Source organism: Eupeodes corollae, chromosome 1 (assembly GCF_945859685.1).
Source record: "Eupeodes corollae chromosome 1, idEupCoro1.1, whole genome shotgun sequence".
In the NCBI taxonomy this organism is placed as follows: domain Eukaryota; kingdom Metazoa; phylum Arthropoda; class Insecta; order Diptera; family Syrphidae; genus Eupeodes; species Eupeodes corollae.
The window spans coordinates 177,331,915-177,338,237 of record NC_079147.1 but is presented as its reverse complement, the minus strand read 5'-3'; positions in this window follow the sequence as shown (position 1 = coordinate 177,338,237).

Here is a 6,323-nt window from a genome sequence, read left to right as displayed (position 1 = left end):
TACGCGAAAGTTAATTCAAATAACTTAATAAGTTAATTCAAATAGCTTAAAAAAACACAATGTTTTCATTATCAATAAATGTCTGTTTAGATAGGTACTGTTTATTCTTTATGATTTTCAAATAAACTAAAGCTTTGGAGGCCCTATAATGCATTTAAGACAACGAATTTCTATTTCAATATTCGGTAGTATATTAATAACGTGGGATAAAAAACTCAAGGTATGTGTAATAAAATCAATTTTTAATTCCACTTCTGTGACAAGTTGTGTTCATTGAAAACTGATTATTGATTGATCCATAAATAAAACTGGAACGAGTCGAAATTTTATTCTAAAAACGTTTCCTTATGAAAATTTGTAATATTTGTTTGTGTTTCTGTAATGTATTGCCTGAGTTTTTATATATAAATCCCGAATACATAAGAAAATAATATAAATATTTTTCGTCGATAACCTAAAAAACCTGAAATATAGCAGAAACGTTTTTTTTAACTTCCCATAGGAAGTTATTGTAATGGGTCCGATTTGTAAAATTGTAAATTTTGACATTTCTCGACGTTTCAAGGTCCCTAGAGTCGAAATAAAAGATTTTTAGAAAGATGTCTGTGCGTGCGTGTGTACGTACGTCCGTACGTTCGCGACGTTTTTTTCGTCGTCCATAGCTCAAGAACCAGAAGAGATATCGACTTCAAATAAATTTTGTTATACAGATAAAAAGGCAGAAAGATGCAGAAAGGGCTCTCAAAAAAATTGCGTGGGTGGTTTTTTTACCATAGCAGTTTGAAAAAAGGTGAAAATTTTGGTTAATCCTAAATATCTTACGAACCAAAAACGCTAGAGACTTGAATTAAATTTTATATAATAGATTGTAACGTAATACCAAACAGGTATATTTTTTGAAAAAAATCAATATAACGCTTTTTTTTTTAAATCAATAAAACTGAAAAAAAAAATTTGTCACCTCCAAAATTTTACGACTGAAATATAATTGTATCTCTAAAACAATTTTGTGCAACGAAGAATAATGTTTTTGACATCTGATAAAATTTTGAGAAAAATTGAATTGACAGTTTAAAAAAAAAAAAAATAAAAATCTAAAAAAAACATTACTCAAAGTTCGTAAAAATTGAATATCGATTCAAATATCTTTTCAAAAACATTAAATTTAGGCTTCAAACTTATTTTATCTTATAAGAAATATTGTTTTCAACATTCTGAAAAATTTTGAGAAAAATCGAATTGACAGTTTTTTTTACAAAAAATAAAAACCTAAAAAAAAATTTATAAAAGTTGGTAAAAATTGATTTTCGACTCGAATATCTTTTCAAAACTTTGAGATATTGGCTTTAATTTACTTTTATCTTTCAAAAAATCTTGTTGTCAACATATAATCAAAGTTTGAAAAAAATCAAATTGACAGCTTTTTTTACAAAAAATAAAAACCTAAAAAAAAATTATAAAAGTTGGTAAAAATTGATTTTCGACTCAAATATCTTTTCAAAACTTTGAGATATTGGCTTTAATTTAATTTTGTCTTTCAAAAAATCTTGCTGTGAACATTCAATTAAAGTTTGAAAAAAATCGAATTGACATTTTTTTTACAAATAATAAAAAACTAAAAAAAATGTATAAAAGTTGGTAAAAATTGATTTTTGACTCAAATATCTATTTATAAATTTTAAGTATTGGCTTTAAAGTAATTTTATCTCATAAGAAATATTGTTGGTAAAATTTAAAAAAAATCGAATTGACAGTTTTTGTTATAAAAAATAAAACTCAAAAAAAAAAAAACAATACTAAAACTTCGTAAAAATTTACTTTCGACTCAAATGTCTTTTCAAAACTTAAAAATACTGGTTTGAAATTTATTTTATTTCACAGAAAATATTGTTTTCGATATTCAGTAATTTTTTATATAAAAATCCAACAGTCCGTTTTTTCATATAAAAAATAAAATCTACAAAAAGAGTACCCAAATTTGGTAAAAATTGATACGAGTACATAAAGACAAACTTTTAAGCAAGACAAATCGACTGACGGGATGGGAAGTTATCAGTGTGGGTCGCATCCCAGCCTCTTTTTTTGATAGTAATAATAGTAGGTGTGAGTTTGATTGAATGCAACAGTGGGGTGTGTGCGAGTTTGGGTGTATGACACACCGAGATGTGTATGGAGGGCATGCTGGCCCCCTGCAACCTCTTGCTTGGGCTTGGGCCTCCCTAGGTATATCTTAATCCATATTAGATTATAACTATCAAAATAAGACTGCGTAAACTAATTTCCAAGGAAAAACTAATTTAATTACAAGATTTTTTTTGGTAATTTTCAATTTTCTCAAGAACTAGAAGAAACTAGATTAAAAATAAATAAGAGCAATGAATTATAAAAAAAGTTGTAGATAATCTTAAGGTTTGAAATATCACACTTTAAACCTTCTTTTTAATTTTTTTTTGTCCAAATTTTGAATTTCAAACAATTTTTTTAAAAACTATACATTGTTTTGACTTGATTTAAAAACAAACTAATAGACAAAAGTGTTGGCTTTAAAAAAATGTATAAAACATAATTGTAAGTATTACCTTCATTTTGTTTCCATTAAACGTACATATTTTTATAAATTAGCTCTACCGCCTAAACGGGTGGGGATAGACCCCCCCCTCCTATAGTAAATAAAATGCACGACTCGGTCGCACCAACTTGCTCCTGTATGCAAAGAGTATGTTTAAATTACCTATATAAGATTTAAAAATATGCCTGTTAAATAAGTTTGCCTTCAAAGATATAAATGCCATTTAAATTGTCAAAAAAAAAAACAGCGACAAAACCCAAGACACAACTCATAATAGGACAACTCAGCCCGGAAATGAAAAAATACCTACAAGCATACTCATCAAAACTATTGTTAGAGTATTCAACTAGTTCGTTGAAAGCTTTTTCCTTTGGATAGCTTTATTTTAATTTCATATTGATAGAACCAGGATGGAAAATAAATTACCTGAAGATAAGAAAGAGGAAGAACATGTATGTTTAAATTGTAAAGCGATCGCCTATTGGATGAATAGTTAGGCAGGTGTCTAAAACGAATAAAGAATAGTTCATTGGTGTGCTCAGCCATGTTTATGACGATAATGAAGGAATGTTATAAGTAGGTAGAAGGTACTTACTACAATCCAACCACATTGCTTCTTTCCTACAAGTTTTCAACGTATGTATGGAGTTATTACGTTCAGTTTATTTTATCGTTAAATTTAAAAAAAAAACAAGCATACGAACAATTAAAAAAAAATTGCTATTCATGAGTTGTTTACAGTCAGGATCTTATGTATTTTGGATTTTAGTTATAAAGTGACACGTAAGCTATAGTTGCAGAGGTTGTACATAACACCTATACAGATATAATGTGTATACATATGTACGTTGAAAAAGTGATTCTAAAAGAAAGTACATATACTCTTTCTGGCCCGTTTTTTAAACTTTATATAGGCGAAGGCAAGTAAAATATGTGTGAAATAACCTTATTCTTAAAGAATAATATTTTAAAATCATATATACAAAGGTAACAAGATAGTACTTCTTGATAGACATTTTAAAATAGATTGTTGATTAAATATATCATATTCGTTAATCCGATACAGTGGCACTACACGGACTGCCATCGTTGGTATTTAGAATAGTTATTGTTATGCAAATACATAAATATGTAACAAATGTATTTGTTTGGATAAAAGATAGGAATGTAATTACAATTATGTCAAAATAATGCGCTCTTTCGGGCTCTTGCACAGTTAAAATATTAAAAAAAAACTATTTTATGATTCAAAATTTTACCTGAAAAATAAGTTTGTCTTCAAAAATTTAAATGCAATTTTATAAATCAAAAAACCCTTGATTTTAAAATTTTTTTTTTTGAAAATCATTCGAGCGGTTTTTTTTTTAAATTAATTTTATATGTAAAATTTTTAAATTTTGTTCTACAAATATTTTTGGTATGCAGTTTTTTAGTGATTTAAAAAAAATGTTGAACCGTTTTTGAGATAAAGAATTTTGAAATTCAATATGTTTTTAAAAATCCAAAAAATAAAATATTGCACTTTTGATAATCAAATATTGTTAAGGCAATATAAGAGCTTATTCAAAAAAAATTATTGAAATTAGTTCATAAGTTGCCGAGAACATTAAAAAGCAAAATAACGGTTCTATGAGCGGTACCTGTCCTGAGCAATACAAAAATATGGTTTTCTTATTAAAAGAAGCCAAGCTAAAAAATAAAATTTTAAAGAAAATTAAAAAAAAAAACTATCGGTTCGTTTTTGAGAAAATTCGAAATATCGTTTTTTTTACAAAAAAAATTGTATGGGTGTTACTGTTAGTTTTGATCTTAAAAAAAAAATTTAAATACGCCTAACACGAATCTGCTCAAAACCTTAACTTCCAAGTTTGAAGTCAATCTACCCAATGGTTAAGGCTATAGGAGCGTGGACAGACAGACAAAACAGACCGGACGAAATCACGGCACCGACTTTCTTTGACTTATCTCGAGTTCGAAATTTTGCACGATTGCAAAACTTGCCATATAGTTCTAACGTTCGCGACGTTTTTTTGGTCGTCCATAGCTCAAGAACCAATAGAGATATCGGCTTCAAATAAATTTTGTTACACAGATAATAAGGCAGAAAGATGCAGAAAGGGCTCTCAAGAAAATTGTTTAAGTGGTTATTTTACCATAGCAGTTTAAAAAAAAGGTGAAAATTTGGGTCAACCCTAAATATTTCACAAACCAAAACCGCTTCAGACTTGAATTTAATTTTATATAAAATATTGTAACGTGATACCAAACAAGTATATTTTTTGAATAAAATCCAACTAGCGTTTTTTTATAATTAAAAAAAATTTTAAAAAATGTGTCACCTCGAAAATTTTACGAACAAAAAAATGATTTTATCACCAAAATAATAATAATAATTGTCTGCAACGAAGAATAACGTTTTTTAAGATCCGGTAACATTTTGAGAAAAATCGAATTGACAGTTTTTTTTTATAAAAAATAAAAAAACATTACTCAAAGTTTGTAAAAATTGAATTTCGCCTTAAATATCTTTTCAAAAATTTGAGATTAAGGCTTCTATTTTATTTTAACTTTTTAGAAATTTTGTTACAACACTCGGTCAAATTTGGAGAAAAATCGAATTGACAGGTTTCTTAAAAAATATAAAAACTTAAAACAAAATTAAAAAAAGTTAGTAAAGATTGATTTTCTACTCAAATAACCTTTTGAAATTTTGAGACATTGGCTTTAAACTAATTTCAGTTTTTTGAAATATTGTTGTCAACATTGAGTACCATTTTGAGAAAAATCGATTTGACAGTTTTTTTTACAAAAAATTAAAAACCTACAAAATATTTAACAAAAGTAGGTAAAAAGTGATTTTCGACTTAAATGTCTTTTCAAAAATTAAAAGTATTGGTTAAAAACTTATTTTATCTGACACAAAATATTGTTGTCGATGTTCAGTGAATTTTGGATAAGAAATTGGTAAAAATTTGTTAACGACTAAAAAATCTCGTTAACAAAAATTGATTTTGTATTAAAACTATTTCATCATATGCAAAATATTGCTATTAATTTTAAAAAAATTTGGAATAATTCAATTGACAACTTTTATAACAACAGTATGGGAAGTTATCAGTGTGTGTCGCATCCCATGTCATGCTGTTATAGAAAACACTGCTTGCCCTTTGAAGATATAATAGAACATTTTATAGTGTAATTGTTTCTTTTTTATAATCCTGTCGCTATTAAATAATATAAAATGATTCACGATATGTTTTTCAATTCAAACTTCAACCATTAATAGTAAAAAGAACACAAAATTATTAAAAAAAAAAGGAACTATGCATTTGCTGAACTTAGAGAAGCATTTGAAAAAATAACATTTGTAAGCAGAAGAAACATCCAGCGTCGCTTTGTTTTCTCATTTTTTCTCTAGAAGTTGGGCATAAAGTTTTTTGTATAAAATATATAATTTTATTCATTCATGCGATACGATCAATCCATTGATCGATTGAAGATCAAAAGACACTCTGTAAGAATATGTATAATGTGGACCTTTTACCTCACTAAAAGTAAAACCATCAGGACCAATCTATGAAAGAGGGAATTGTGATTTTTATACTTGTTTTAACACCGCATCAGCTCATGAGGCTTGATTCTTCTTAATCATAACATTTCCTTGTTTATTTCAAACGTTCTCTATTCCTGAGTTGTTTTGGAGTTTTTCGATGGGTTCAGCATTTGCATTCTTTGTACTTCGCTTGCAAAAGAT